General features: G+C 35.1%; 1 protein-coding gene across 1 annotated transcript in view; it reads right to left on the reverse strand.

Annotated features, from left to right (window-relative positions):
* Positions 1–17,423, reverse strand: part of LOC150107269 (cGMP-specific 3',5'-cyclic phosphodiesterase-like) — a 453,449-nt gene that overhangs the window by 347,749 nt on the left and 88,277 nt on the right. The window lies entirely within an intron of this gene.

A 17,423-nucleotide genomic window follows, 5' to 3' on the forward strand; every position in this document is an offset into this window, starting at 1 on the left:
TTTTCATTACAAAAAAAGTTGGCAAATACTCATGAATCATAACTCAAATTCTGGAACTTTCGTAAAAATTAAAATTAAAATTCTCATCCTGGCAGCGATGTATAGGCACGCACTTATTATGAATTGCTGAAACTCCGCATAGTAAAGTAAAGCATCTGTTCGTATTCTTGTCTATGACTTGTGTTTTCAAAGTTTTTCGTTCTGTTATGCACATTTAATTCTTCTTCCGAATTAACTCAAATTTTTCAGTTTAAGATAAAGATGAACTGTTTTTAATTTAATTTCTTATTAATTTAATTTAAATTAATCTAAAAATTAATTATTATAATTAATTAGCAAATGAAGCATTTTAAATTAATCTAAATTAGTCATTTTAATTAATATAAATATTAATTAAAATTTTAATTAAATGTAAATTTAATTATTGTGATTTATTATGTTGTTAGTTTGGAGTAGAAATGAATGAGCCCAACAACAAGGTGTTAATAATAATAATAACACCTTATCATTATTATTATTATTATTATACAGGTATCTCCATGAGTCAGAAGACTCATTATTCACACCTTAGCCACCATCAGTAGTCATCCTTCACTCACGCCTATCGTACCTCTCCCTAAACTCATTCACTGATGAAGCATCCGTAACCCATTCCATCCATTCACCACCCTCCTAACACCGTTGCTTGCTAATTTAAAGCAGATGTCATTTTAACTATTCACTGGGATGGCAAAATGCTGGATGATATTTCAGGAAAAGAAATCATTGATCGTCACCGATTTTCATTTCGGGTGAAGGAGTTGATCAACTACTTAAGTGTCCCGAAACAACTCCCAGCTGGAACAGGTGAAGAGATACCACGAACAGTTTTTGACAGAGCAGTTGAACGGGATATCCGTGAAAAAGTTAGATGCACATGCTTCGACACTACTTTCGCCAGCACGGGGTGGATAATAGAGCCTGCATCCATTTCGAACGTAATGAATATGTACCTGTTGCTATATTCTTGTTCTCAATTCCTTCTGTTTAAGAGGTTACAAAACTCGTGAACAACCTTGAACCGTCCCAGCTTCCAAACTAGTGTGACAGATGAAAAAGCCACAGCAGATATCGCTAACATTGCCGGCGAAATGATTTCCTCCCCCGATAACGTAATTTTATTGTGAGCGATATTAAAAACTAACCGTAACAGCCCCTAAATATACTCTAAATCCTTTCACATTTTCAGTTTATTTTCTTTATTGCGAAAACAATGAGTAGGTTTCTTATACGAAATTCGAAACATTTAAAATATGCTATTTTTAAGAAACATCTTAATGAATGGGGTAATGAACGTTTTGAACGTCTGTACTCCGAAGTGAAACTTCGGAGTACAGACGTGTGACGTAACACTGTAAAAGATTGATAGAGCTGTCTCCCCGAGGCTAGTGAGGTGGATCCTGGGGTGATGACCAACACAGATCTGAAGTTTCGGGGAAACATTACAACATTGTGATACTACACAGCGTATCGCTAACAAATCTTGTAGTAGGGAGGATCCAAAAGGAGTGAGGGAAAAACAAAATAGCACACTATACAAGAATCATCATGCTAAGACAGAGACTGACAATTATAGACTTGATGCAAGTATACTTGGATTTCCGCGGTAAATGAAAGTTAAGTTGTTTGAAATTATGGTCGAAGCAACTTATGCTATAAGGCCAGTGCATTGTGTCTGTTATTTGTGTACGTCCTTCCGGCTGGTTTGCCTGTTTTACGGGATGAAAAACCCAAGTGTCCAGAATTTAAAAAAACAACAACTATAATCTCCTTGACCACTTAACTCACCTTCATTTGAATAGTTGAATAGCTCTTATAAAGGTTCTTCGCGTCCTAGGAGACATTCGAACCCAGCAGTAATGAGGAAATTCTTCATACGGTTGTTGGTAAAGAAAGGTTCCAGAGTATTTAAATAACAGATCTTAGTGGATTGCACGGGATAAGATAGGGATATTAGAGTTGATGAGGAGATTTGACAAGATTAATACGGAAGTGATTATTCATAAAGTGGTGGGGGGGGGGAGCGCGTAGAGAAAAATGAGAAGTCATCCCTGAAAGTTGCATAAAAGGATAATGAGGAAGAAGCGAGGGGTAGATTTTTTAAACGGAAAGTGATTGTTGGGTCATTGAATTGCCGAAGAGGTTGAGAATATGATGTGTGTGTGTGTGCGTGCGTGCGTGTGAGAGAGAGAGAGAATTAGTTTAAGTTATATGAGAGATATTTTAATGGTTGAATAGGACTTTCAACGATCAACGTGCTATGCCACGAAGATCTGTTGATAATATTAATAGGAATAACTTGTTTTAACACAGTACTTTCATACTATAGGTTTGCAGACTCTTGAGCGTGCGGTTGATATGAAAATAGTATAATAAGGGTCAAGATTTAGCAGGATTATTAAAAAAATACGGTAGCAAGCATTTTTCTGTGAAGGACTTTATAACATAGTTGAATGAGTGATATATAACTCGACTTGAGACATTCCACTTTTTCACATAGATATCAGAGTTGTTTATGCATTTGTCCCACTGTGGAACCAAGACTTTCAGAGCAGAAAAATTATCGCGCGTTTTTAAACAGAAAACGACAGTGATCATCGATTGAAATTTACTTTTCAGCAAGATGCTCTTTCAGTGTTCCATGGAAATGGAAATCACTAAATGAAAAATTTTCGTTGAGGGCGGTCCAGAACCTCCTAGTTGTAACTACTGTACTTAGCAAACTCTTTTCTTAAATTCTTCCATTAGCAAAGACAAACCGAAACCGTAACACGACTCTGTACGCTTCTACTAGCTGACGATGAATTTTTTGTCAGTGCACCTTAAATTTCTTCCATTTCTTCATATGACTATGCTTATTGTCGTCTTGCCACTCGACAACTGATGGTGCTGCAGTACGAAGCCAATGAGATGCTATTACATGGTCTCGTGTGAAAAAACGTGATGAAAAACATACCTAGACCTACTCAATCTCACCTGGAGAACTCCGCGAGATGTTTTTAACTTATTTTGGAAACATCTTTGTACCAACCAAGTAAAGTGTTCAATCCCAGATAAAGCGAAATTACAGTTATTTTACACAATATCATGTTTAAAACTCGGTAAGTTTTCTATTCGAATTATAAAAAATGTCAGACAACAGTGGAAATATAAAATAATATGCTTTAATTCGGTAGGATCTATGTTTCCTATAAATGTATTGTGCAATTTTTTTTTTTTTAAGAAAATAAAATGATCTCCAAATCGTTTAATTATTTCTGTCAGGTAATGTTTTGTTCTTTAGCCACACAAAATATGAATTGTGAAGTCTCGCATATTAATGATAAGGAGTCGTTTTAGTTTTATAGCAAAGGACCTAGTCTGAAAATAGTAACAGAAATATTCATGTATTCAGATGTTCATTTTAATATACCGAATTTCGTTATTAATGGAATTAAATACTAGCATTTCACTTCTAAGTATTTAAAAAAAAAACTGCAAAAAATATGCTTTGAGTTAATTTGTATACGCTGTTAATATGCCATTATAGTAATAATATTATACTAATATATATATATATATATATATATATATATATATATATATATATATATATATATATATATATATATATATATATATATATATAACGTGCGAAACTTTTGATCAGCGAATCATCGATTCGCGATTTATTGTAGTGCAGTCTTCGTTCTTAGGGATATCTTGTTTGTATTAGGTTACGTTTATGCATACCTAACCTACCCTCTTCGTGCTCTGATTAATGCTATTTCCTACGTGCCAGTGTTGAAGCGAACAATGGCACGCCCAAAATTACACCAGGGGAGCTGACTGCCACATGGTTAAAGTGACCATCATGCAAACCACACGCATGGTGTAAGTCCCAGATGTATTATAGCTTATAATTCTGCACTATTTTTCTTTTTAATTTTTCATATCAAGTTTGGTATCATTTTACCGCTGATTCAGCTATCAACCTCAAGAGGAACACCATCCTCATATCAAATGTATGAAATGCAATCATATTCTTATTAAGTTATCATTAGTCATCTTAAGATGAATAGCGTGTGTGTGTGTGTGTGTGTGCTCGCGCGCGCCTCATATTATGAAAGTTGATATTCTGATAACGGTTCGCTCTTTCGCTACTTGATGTTTCTTGCTTGATATTTCTAGAAAGGAAATTTATCTTTAATGTGATATTTTCAATACCAAGTCATGAAATAGTGTTAAAGCAAACTTGAAACATTAGTTAAATTGCTCAGCAAAAATAGCAAAAATAGTATATAGCAAGATGCATTGTTCATGTTAATGTCATGTTAAGAAATATGCTAGTGCAGTATTATCACACAACTTACATTCTTTGTCAGCATCAGCTAATAAACTCACAAATTCAGTATTCGCTGTGATTATTTAGAAAGACCCCCCCAAAAGATAAAAACAATTTTGTCAGATTTTTATATCTCAGACGGGAGTGTTGACGTTCATGTGACCAAAGAAGTGACTCCATAAATTGACAAAAATAAATAAATAAATAATACAACCTTTACCGGGATGTTTACTTTTGTGCTGCAAGAACTTTGAAGTTAATTACTTTGAAATTATTTCGTTTTAATTTTACAGGGCAAACTCATTTCATATATTTAATTTTACGAGAATATTATTTACAAACAATGCCTATAACGGTAATGTATTGATATATTCTAAATTGAATTAATTAAAAAATCATCCATTCATCATACTTGGAGGGATTCCAACCTCCTGGCTGAAGAGACTTAATTTTTCAATTGTGCTTATGATAGAATGATGAAATAATTGAACTGAACATTCATCTTTGTCTTTGAATAATGAAAAGTTCTCTACTAGTGGAAAATTTATTCCCTACTATTAATTTTATTACGAAAAAAAAAAGAAAAGAGAGCGAAGATGGTGCTTCACTTCGTGAGCTAAAAATCGTGGAATTATTTTAGGTTTTGTGAATTAAAATGCAGTCGTAAAAAACTGATAATCGAATGGTGCAGGTGGGGTCTGAGGGCACAACCACTGTACATTATTAACTCCTCGTCATAATCCATTTGAGAGAATGATTGAACACCAGTGTAACTAAAAGGTTGAGCAACTCATTGGAGAAACAATAAAACAAGATAAAACATATATAAACATGCAGCATAAAGTTAAACATCACTACTAGCATTTAATATGCACAGTGATCACCTTTCACAACCCTTGTTAATGATCGTCCTTATCAAGTCTTTCGAACTGATAATTCGAATCGTTTCGTCACGCTGGCTGTATAGAACTCATTTAGTACAATAATACGCTTTGTTTGGAACGACTTGGGTTCGAATCCCATTTAGAACGCGAAGAACCTTTATAAAGTCTTTTCGTCTGAAGGTATGTCAGTCGGTTTCCTATGGCGATGCCAGGATTTTTCTCCTGGAAAAGTGCTTCTATAGCTCAGTTGGTTTCGACAATGCCTTTTTCCCTGTAATACGCGACTTGTTTTCAACTGAAGAAGTTAACCGATCTCATATAGAAATGGTGGATCATTCTCTCCTGGAAACTTCTTCATTCCACAAAACAGACAAAATCCCCAGAAAAACACACGCAGTTAACGGATAAAATAAGCTGCTTAGTTGCTTAGCTCATTCCACAAATTTGGGGGATAGTTTAATATCTGACAGATATTAAACTATAATACATGCAAACAATGATTCAAAGCCTATTAATGCATGTGGCAATGGCGTACATCGCGATGACTGCTCGATGAAAGATTCTTTTTGCTATAATTGGACAGCTTTTATTTGAAATGATAAAAACTCTTTTCTAGCGTAATGGAATTTAATGAAATTTGATATTTAAGATCTCTATTAAAATTTGTCAAGCCATTTTAATTAGACCATTGTAAAGGGAAACAGATGTCTACAGTGTATATACAAAAACGGCTTTAGTTCAACTGTTTGTGATGATGATAATGATGAATGGTGTCATTAATACAAGAATGCTATTTGAAACGCGTACTTTTTTTCTAGGTTCATTATACAAAATGCATATTCATTAAGAGAGATTTTGTCCGTTCATATCTACCGAAGTTATTCCCTGACCTTGGCTGAATGGAATTTACTCACATTTAGTATTTGATATCGTTAGAAACTGTTGTCAATTTTTTTTACAGTTTGACGATTTGCAAAGAAAAAGTCAAAATTACACAGTGTACAGTGTAACAACTCTACGCTGGCTAGATAGCATTTAATAAAAATTGAGAATCAGGATACATTGAAGATGTCCATGTAGTTGAAGTTTGTTTTCCGTTGGTTTATTTTATTGGAAAAATTTTGCGAAATGATTCAAACTGTCAAAAAAAGATTAATCCAGTAATAATGTAATCATGCGGTATTTAGCATGCTATTCAGTACACTCCATTTTCTGTTATAATTTTTTCCCGATTTTATTTGCAAAATAATTTTTATTGATGGCTAATCTCATACATGAAAGATTTTATCCAATCTGTGTTACATTAGTACCAAGGAGATGCAAAATGTTGAGAAGTAAGAAACTTATTAACACTATATTTGAAGACTTGGAGGAAATGAAGAGAAAGAAATATTTGTTCTGTGAATTGGAATTTGAACTATGTAGAAGTTTTGAATAGCTGTTGCATAGGTGCAGCAGCTGTTCAGCAATTCTCTATCCACCAATAGCCCAATATCCCTCGCTTCCTCCATCTCCATCACAACGCCTCCAATGTGATACAAGGTGCACATTTTCGTGCACATAATGTAAGGTACTTTGAAACAGTACCTTACATTTATTTTTGAATTGTCATCCCCACATAACTAGTCTATTCAAATCGCTCTGAAGCACCAATAATATACCAGCGTAATTCCTAATAGTTTTTCTTAACGTTTCTGCAAACAGTTGAATATCTGCTGGCAATATTATTAACAAAGAGATTAAACATTAATGGTCCTAGGACAGAAACCTTTGAGACCACTAGTAGCTCTCTTCCTCAGACACACAGCTCCTCTATACATACATATAACGTTTAATATCTGTCAGAGAGCCAGTTTCCTATCCAATCAGCTAACCGATTATCCGAACCCATTTGCCATACTTATGCATCAATTTATGATGTGATAGTCGGTCAAACGCCTTTGCAAAAATCCGGAAATATCACCGTATACGAATCATCCTATCCATTACTGTAGTTATTTTATTATAAAATGTTAGTAAATTACTAAAAATAAGTCTTCCCTTTTTTGTATACCAAAGTTGACTTCTGTACAGAATCTGTTACTTATTTACCCAGTCCTGTATTCTCTTTCTAATCAGCCTCTCCAAAAACTTAACAACCACTCCAGAAATACAAGCAGATGTGTTATTTGAAACATCTGTTTTGCTTTAACCTTTATGCAATGGAATCTTGCACTCTTTCTGCTCATTGGGGATGGTTCCAGAGCCATGACATTCACTAAACATCAAGGCAATGCAATGATAATTTTTTAGCACATTTTTCACAATTCTTCTTTGGCCCTACAGTCCCATGTGAGGCCTTGGCCTTCCATTTTTGGGGGTTTCATAACTCACTACATTTTTCACAATACTTAGCTAAATTTCATCCATTAAAATCGCGATATTCACATCAAAATTATTTAAAAACTTAGACTTTCACTTCAAGAGACTGAGTTCAGGTATTGAATCCGCAGCTTTCTGTTTCCTTAGAACAGTATTATTTCCACAGAATGATCATTGAGTGGTTCTGCTATAACTTCTGTTTTGTCTACTCTTACATCATCTCGATTCAGAAGAGTTAACCATAATCATTCTTTCCTTGCTAGCCGCATAACTCAAAAACTTCCTCGGATGTTTTTGTAGCTTCTTCCCCTAATCTTCCTTCTTGTTATACTTGTTGCTCTTCTAGCCTGCAATATAAATTATTTCATGTATACATATTTTATAAACAAAAGTTTATTGTGGGTAATTTCTCAGCTTTTTAAAACCAAAAAATAATTCAGAATTGCAGACACATCACATACAACGGTGATCACCTAACACCATTGTTCACCTGAAATTTTCTTCACTGCCTCCATTTTCTCTACTCCATTTCTCTACACTTCTTTTCCTTCAAGTTCATTTCTCCAAAGAACTGTTTCAAGTTGTTTTCTGAGACTTTCATGATCTGCTATCATATGATTAAACTTGCTCTTATTCCAGATACCTCTTCATGCCTTCCTCCACAATTATCCACAATATCATCTGATGTTATTACTAAATATTAATATATTTAGCCCACGAGTTTCCTCCATTACCAACTGTATGAGATGATCCCTTAAGAACTAAAGAAATTATTTTTCCTTTCTCCCATATGTTATTCCTTCTCTCCAGTTTATATTTCGAAACTTAAAATCCTCTATTGCGAATCCTCTTTTGAACTAGCTGTAATAATTTGCCTGAACATTTCTTTCTCATCTCGTTCATTATCTCCAGGTCTGTAACAGACCCTAACTAAATATACGAGCTCTCCAGTAACGTTTATTTTACAGCAAACTCTTTTAAAACCACTCTCGCTTCCATCCCATAGTTCCTCAAACTTAAACGGGTACAGCTCATTTGCCATCATCAGCATTGCATCCTCCTCCTCCTCCTTTTTTTTATCATTTTTGTCTTCTCTAAAAATATTAAACCCATCAACTTCGATTCCAATCAAGATATTATTATCAGTCAACCATGTGTTCGTTATCTCTATTTGAGGCCAGACTGTGAGAGACAGGGCTTAGACCTCTTCTCTCTTATTCATTATACCTCTTGAGTTGGTGTGTAAGCAGAAGAGTGCATTTTTAGCCTTTTTCCTCGATCTTTCATTGTTTCCCATCAGTTTTCTCCTCATATTTGAGTTATTTTCAACAACCATCCTCTTCTCCTTTCATCTTAATAACTCCCATTTCCCTGATCTGATGCCCATTAAACAATAACTTTTGTAAATACTTACTCCCGTACTTATTTAAATGGAGCCCATCTTTGGAATATAAATATTTTCTCCCATTTTCTGGCATCAAACTCATCCCACACATCCATATAATCAAACCCTCTCTTCATACATTCTAGCTACTATTTCATTCATCATCATCATCATCAGTGCTTTTTCTGTTCAATTTTTCATTTTTTTGGTTACCTTTTAATTTTTTTAAAACTTGAATTTAGTAAACTGAGCAGCATTCTAACAAAATAATACAATCAGAAAGTAATTTTAGCTCATCAGTCCTTAAAATGTGAAATATTTTAATGAAGTTGAGGTATGCAATTACAAAAGAAAACGTTTCATGGAATATCCTTAGCACTCAAAAGCCTGGATTAATTTTTATTATATATATATATATATATATATATTATTATTATTATTATTATTATTCATAATTTTACTCGGTAGAAAATGTATATAACAATTAATTTAAATGACTCTATACCGAGAAAGAAAAGTTTAATGTTAAGATACGACTAGTTTCGTTGAAAAATTCAACTTCTTCAGGTATCACAGGCAAAGAATTAAATAAAAAATAACAGAGACATGATAAAATACATTAACAGATCTAGTATAAAACACACAAGTACATTTAAAAACAGGAATGCGTGCTTGAGTTCCAAATGAAGTTGACTACGTGCGTGAGCTGACACGAGTGCGCCAGTATTGGGCAGTGTCAATGTGTGCATCAGAAATATTGTAGCTAAGGCTGTTATTAATATGAGATGAATCAAGTGATATTTCTCTAGATTCAACTATTCTTCTTTCAAGTTCAGCATAGTACACATGGATATTAGAAGTTTGTGGCCAGTTTACGAGGTGTTGGCGGCCTTCATCCGAGTTGATAGAGAAGAGAACGTGGCTAGAGAGAGAGCACTGGCCCTGGTCCTGTTGTAGGAAATGTCTCTTTGGTGTTCTTCTATGCGTAAAAGGATGGATTTAGCTGTCTGGCCGTAGTACGGTTTGCCACAATCACACAAAATCTTACAGACTCCTGGATACTGAGTAGGAAGATGTTTAATTTTAGGTCTACTTAGTATGGAGCGAAGTTTAGGAAATGTAGTGAAGCAAGTTCTAATGTTGAATTTCTGAAGCATTTTGGCTAGTTTTGGGGAGAGAGAGAGAGCTGATGTATGGTAACGAAATAAAAGCTCTTGGTGGAGAAGAATCTTCAAAAGCAGTTGAGCGGTGGACAGAGAGAAATTTATTAATCTTTTTAAGAGAGAATCCATTGTTAACAAAAGACCTTTGAAGAAAATTGAGTTCATATTCAATTTCTGTTTCATCTGTTAATAAAGGTCTGGCTCGATGTGCCAGGGTTGAAATAATACCAAACTTTTGTGGAGGGTAGTGATGGGAACAAGCATGAAGGTATCTGTCTGTGTGAGTGGATTTTCTAAAAATGGAGATTTTGATATTTTCAGCGCATCTCGTAAGTTTTAAGTCCAGAAAGGGGAGACAGTCGTCGGATTCCAGTTCACATGTGAAATTGATTTTCTGATGAAACTTATTGAGGTGTGTGTGTGTGTGTGTGTGTGTGTGTGTGTGTGTGTGTGTGTGTGTGTGTGTGTGTGTGTGTGTGTGTGTGTGTGTGTGTGTGTGTGTGTGTGTGTGTGTGTGTGTGTGTGTGTGTGTGTGTGTGTGTGTGTGTGTGTGTGTGTGTGAAAGAATGATCATTAACTCGGTTAACATACATGTTTTAAAAAAGAATTGAATGACTAGAACCGAGATTTAAGTAAAAATGTTTTAATATAAAAAATAAAAGAAAGAAAAAAGATAAAAACACTAAAACACTGAAGCTTAAATAAACTTTGAACATCATAGAGAGTCTCTATACATAATTGACATTAAATCGTTGTGGTTGTATTTAAAGCTGTTCTTTCGTTTGTTGTATTGTTGGGAAAGTACGTGCTAGTTGCATCTCGAGAACGCCAGTACATGATTACAGCTGAATGACTATCTGGGAGGGTATAGCTCAAGTTATTATTTAGATGAACAGGATTGAAGATGATTTCCCTAGATTCCACGATTTTTCTCTCTAGTTCATCATTGCAACGGAAGATGTTAGTAGATTTTTCTCAGCAGACTTTGTCACTTTGGCTTTCATCATTAGGATTAGCCGAGAAAAGGATATGATTTGATAATGCACTGGCTCACTGTCTCTTGTAAGTAATGTCCCTCATGTGTTCTTCCATACGCAATTCAACAGATTTGTCTGTCTGCCCAAAATAAGGAATATCACAATCACACACAATATTTTATATACACCAGGGTATTTGAGATGATGATGACAAGGTTTTGGGTGGCTTATTAAGAAACGGATCTTTGGAAGCGGAGTGAACAAGGTTCTGATATTGTATTTTCTTACAACGTTTGCTAATTTATGTGAAACTGTACTTATGTAGGGAATAGATATATTGCCTTTGAATCTATTTGTTTCTTCTGAACAATGTCTAGGAGGATTAAGACGGAATCTTTCAATGATTCTCTTGGAATATCCATTAACTTTGAAAGGAGTTTTGAGATGGTTTATTTCTGTAAGAAGTTCATTTGGGTCATCCAGAAGAGAATGGGTTCTATGTCCCAAGGTGGAAATTATTCCAAGCTTATGAGGAGGGAAGTGATGGGACTGACTATGCAGATATCTGTTGGTATGTGTGGGTTTTCTATATATCAAGATTTTGAGTTTACCAGAAGAGTGGGTCAGTTTGACATCAAGAAAAGGCAGGGAATTATCCGTTTCAAGCTCGGCAGTAAACTTAATACTATGATGTCGGCTATTGAGATGTTCGAGGAAAACCATAAGGGAATCATGTCCATGGCTCCAAATAATGAAGACATCATCTACATAGCGTTTCCAAACTTTAGGTGTTAAAATAAAGGAAGAGATAGCCTTGGTTTCAAAATCTTCTAAGTAAATATTTGCGAGTACAGGGGATGAAGGATTACCCATAGCCAGTCCATGATTTTGCTTGTATATAGTATCTTGAAATCTGAAGTAACCGGACTTGATGCAATGTGTAAGCAAGGCTAACATTTTTTTTTGGATAACTTGTCCTTGAGTAATGTTAGGACTTCATCTGTTGGGACATTAGTGAACAGAGAAGTTATGTCCAAGCTAGCCATGATTTCATCTTCATTAACTGTTATGTTCTCTTCTGGATGACCCAAATGAACTTCTTACAGAAATAAACCATCTCAAAACTTCTTTCAAAGTTAATGGATATTCCAAGAGAATCATTGAAAGATTCCTTCTTAATCCTCCTAGATATCGTTCAGAAGAAACAAATAGATTCAAAGGCAATATATCTATTCCCTACATAAGTACAGTTTCACATAAATTAGCAAAAGTTCTAAGAAAATACAATATCAGAACCTTGTTCACTCCACTTCTAAAGATCCTTTTCTTAATAAGCCACCCAAAACCTTGTCATCATCATCTCAAATACCTTGATGTATATAAAATATTGTGTGTGATTGTGATATTCCTTATTTTGGGCAGACAGACAAATCTATTGAATTGCGTATGGAAGAACACATGAGGGACATTACTTACAAGAGACAGCGAGCCAGTGCATTATCAAGTCATATCCTTTTCTCGGCTAATCCTAATGATGAAAGCCAAAGTGACAAAGTCTGCTGGGAAAAATCTACTAACATCTTCCGTTGCAATGATGAACTAGAGAGAAAAATCGTGGAATCTAGAGAAATCATCTTCAATCCTGTTCATCTAAATAATAACTTGAGCTACAACCTCCCAGATAGTCATTCAGCTGTAATCATGTACTGGCGTTCTCGAGATGCAGCTAGCACGTACTTTCCCAACAATACAACAAACGAAAGAACAGCTTTAAATACAACCACAACGATTTAATGTCAATTATGTATAGAGACTCTCTATGATGTTCAAAGTTTATTTAAGCTTCAGTGTTTTAGTGTTTTTTTTTTCTTTCTTTTATAATGTCACCTGATGAAGGCTGTTACAAGCCGAAACTAGTCGTGTTTTTTTATATTAAAACCTTTTTACTTAAATCTCGGTTCTAGTCATTCAATTCTTTTAATATATATATTTATTTATTTATTTGAATTCAAATTCCAACTAATTTTTGAAGTATATTTGGCTACTGTGGTGCTATCTGGTTGTAATATCAGTTCGCAGTGTTTCTCATGTCCGTGTTCGAAGGTACTGTTATCGAATTTTTTTTTTTTTTTTTTTTTTTTTTTTTTTAGCTCTCTGTATTTCTGTTTTTCCTTCGTGTACGTTTATTTTGTTATATTTTTGTGTAGAAAGGTATTCAGAAAGAGACAGACAATCAAATTACGCAAAAAAAAAAAAAAAAGACTGCAGAAAGTGTAGGAATATTTTACACGAAATTTCTATAATACTAGAAATGCTCCTTAAAAATAAGTAATGTTCAGGTAGGTCAGCATGTCATTGCGAATATTTTATTTTATTTTATTTTATTTTGAACTAAACGCTGTTTTCGTAACATTTTAGCAACAGAGTTTACAATATTTAGTATTATACGTGAATAAATCTTACAGAACGTGTTTCCTGATAAATGTATTTAAGTCGTCAATCTAAATATCACTCAGCTAAGTGAATTTAGACGTAGCAATGCTAAGCACACTAGGGGTGGACTGAGGAAGAGTTAACACCGCATTTTTCACTGTTCTTGTAAGAAAAGAACTGAAAAATACCCTCTATACAAAAGGACTTACCTCGGAAGTCAGCATCCGCCCGTGAATTGAAAATAACTTGATTTGTAAGCTTGTTCTGGTTAATGATCAATACTCCGGAAGTGTAACCTTCCGACAGTAACCTTTTTTTTTTTTTTTTTTTCCAAAGTTCAAACAAACTTATGAATATAACTGATCCGCAGAGAATAGTCGAAAATAGGGGAATAGTCAAAGGGAAGGGAATTCTTGTTAAACTTAGTAGGTTGGGTAACTAAATCAAGACACAATTCTGTCTCAAAACTCGCTGAACTCACTTTCTTGTTTGCGGTATCTGTCGTCACATACTTTTTTTATTTATTATTATCACGGCTGAACTATGGTTATAAGATCAATATATTATGGCATAATTGCATGTTTGTTCCAGTCGGTTTTTGCTTGTCGTGCACGGTTAAAAAATCCGAGTTTTCGGGAGGAGGGCGAATCCTGCTACCTCCACACGAGACTACCGAATCCACATTCAGTTGAAAATCTCTTATAAAAGTTCGATTTGGACAGGATTCTAACTAGCGAAAACACAGGAAAAAAAAAGCACCTACGACCGAAGCGAAACCAGGAACAAAAGGACAACTCCCTTAAGGCATCACTTGGGAAAACGAGCTTGTCTGGAAGAATCACCTTAGCGCAGGACGAGGTTAGAAAATCTGGTTCTAAATCCCGTCTAGAATGTGAGGAACATTTCAGAGAGCATCAGTTAAAGATGAGTTATACAGAGGTGGAGAGGTTATCCTTCACAATAACTGGTGTTTTTTGCACATATCTCTCAAAACAGCCCAACAGGCCGAAGAACGGCCTTAATCAACAAACGTAATAAACTGGCCTCATAGCTTTAGTTGATTAAGCTGTGATTTCAACTCAACCACTGTACTGATTTCTAATTACGAAAGTTATCATACGGGAAAAGCCACAAATAGAATGAGAAGAGGAGGGGGTAAGAAAGTAGGGGCGTTTTGAACTCTGTGATAACTCGACTTCTAAAAGAGATGTCAGTGAAATTTAAAAAAAAAAAATGTGGAAGAAACTTATGATAGGGAATTTTTCTGACTTTCTTTTATAGTTTGCAAAAGTAACTTCACCAATGAAAAATATAGATGTTGCTTTATCCATTTTGATTTAACTATATATATATTATATATATATATATATATGATATTATGCATTTTATGATATTATTTCATGTATACATATTTTAGAAACGAAAGTTTCTTGTGGGTAATTTCTCAGCTTTTTAAAACCAAAAAATAATTCAGAATTTCAGACGCATCACATACAACAGTGATCACGACTGGGTAAATTCAATGAAACAATCTTGAGGAAGCTGTTCTAGTCTCGTGAGTTTGCCTTCTCCATCTTACGGCTTCGTTCACCTGTCACTTTGTGAAACTTTATTTGAATAAAGAACTATGAAAGCTTAACAAAAGTTATAGGTAACAGAAACTTGGGACATTTTTACAAACCGTGAAATATCATAATTCCTCTGATTCTTATTTTTTATCACATAACGAAGTCTCAGGACAGTAGCGCACCCAGAGGGGGGGGGGGGGCAAGGGGCCAGGGCACCCCCCAAAGAAAAGGAAAAAAACACTAGAAAATATTCCAAAAATCTTTTCCTAATTTAAATTCATTTTTTTTTATTTATGTTGTGTCGTGTCTTCTATTTCTATACTACTAATGAATTAGCGATCACTGCAGATGCTCAGTCATAGGTCGTATGCGATGCGTAGTGTGTATTCGCAAATCGTCGACTCAACTCGGCCTCCCCCCCCCCAAGGTTAAATCCTGAGCGCTCGGCCCCCTCCAAGATTAAATCCTGAGTGCGCCACTGTCTCAGGAAATATATTAAGGATGGACTTGTCGAAATTGTTTGTAAAGGAAGTTCTGGATCAATAAAACTCAGGAAGCCGCGTGTATAAAGTAGATTAAGCGAGAAATATTGTATATACTGTAAGGATAACATCCACATGTTAGACCACAAAAAAGAGAATTATTCTGTGACCTCCAGTGCTTGAGCTGTAGAAAACTGGTTCAACTCCGCGCTACATACCTCGTGAAAGGTAACGTGACATACAAGACCGATTCCCTAAGGACATGCGGTATGCAAGACGAATAACACTGCTGTACGGAAAGGGTCATACTTCGTAGTTTTGATTTGAACAGAAATACAGGCAATGGTAATACAGACCCAGTCTACATAGACTTTCATTCGTTAATGTGTACTGCCTTTGAATAACTTAATGTTTTTCTACACTTGATAATAAGTTGGACAGCAATGTTACCCAACTTATCAGTTCTGTTTACTAAAATGTCATGGTTTAAACCTCCCTTGCGAAGAGCAACTAATGCGAAGGTCATTTTGGAATTAAAATCATTGTTGAACCAGTGTTTCTTTTCTTTTGGAGGAGAGGAATACGCATTTAAGTTCATTACGAAAATGTAAGGCTTCAACTATATAAACTCCATCGATGATCTAATTTTTGGATTGAATCATTTTAGGGAGTTCTCGGGAAACAAAAATTTAGTTCTTTATTTTATTTATTTTTATCGAAATGACTGATTCGCATATACTTTACAAAACACTACTCATTGTACATAATGATCAGCACCAAACTGTTGTGTCATTTAGCTTTGAAACAGCTTTAGGCATTCGTGATTTTGTTATTTGAACAATGATTAAATTTATTGATACAACCGATTTTTGCGACGTAGCATTGGATGATTGCACCATATTGTGCAACCCTCCCCCGTCTCTTAGGCTAAGGTGGACATAATAATGGAACCTGTGCTAGAGACCAAACATGATGCTTTTTCAAGCCACTTCAGGCTTCCAGCAAGCAAGGTAGTCTCACTTAGCAATGAAACTATCTGCCATTGGAATTAACCGTCTGTGAAAGTCTTGTTTCAAGGGAAACGTTATCTACTTGGCCAACTAAGCCGACAATTTTTTTATTAAATAGCACAAAAACTCCATCACTCGATGAAACAAATACATTCATTGTCTGCAATCACGTTTCCAAACGTTGATGAAATGAGAATGGGGGATAACTGAGATGATTGGGTGCGTGGAATATTCGCTTGTATCGTTGATATTATTGGACAGCAACCTTTTTTGTCCCCTTTTTATACATATAGCATGTCACGAAGGGCGGGGTAGGGGAACTGAATATTGAATCTATCACAAAAAGTTTTTCAAGATAATTTGGTGGTTATTTGTGCCATCTGACTTCAGTATATGTATAGTTGATAAAAGTCGTACTTTATATTTGAATTTTCATTTCGTGCTTTTTCTACATGTGACCTTCAGGCTTGAAGATTGAGTAACACTCCCCCCCCCCCCCCCCCCCGTCATGTAAGGTAAGACCATCACAATATATTCCACTACTAACCTCAGGTCTGTGAGTTAAGAATAGATATTTAAAGTCAGACGTCAACAGATTTTGAGACAACGTGACGACGAGGTAAATAGTTCGATCCATTCTTCGCCAGTATGGCGAGTCGTTCATAATACGAGACTACCTGAACAGTATCGGATGGTAGTATTTATTGCAGGGTATCGGAAGGAAACACAATCCCATAAATAACCGATGCGAGTGTATCTAAACACACGTGCTAGTTTTGTCTCGCCGATTTTGTGACA

The sequence above is a fragment of the Typopeltis vanoorti genome, chromosome 4, assembly GCF_054136105.1.
Source record: "Typopeltis vanoorti isolate ZY-2024b chromosome 4, IOZ_Tvanoo_1.0, whole genome shotgun sequence".
Taxonomy (NCBI): domain Eukaryota; kingdom Metazoa; phylum Arthropoda; class Arachnida; order Uropygi; family Thelyphonidae; genus Typopeltis; species Typopeltis vanoorti.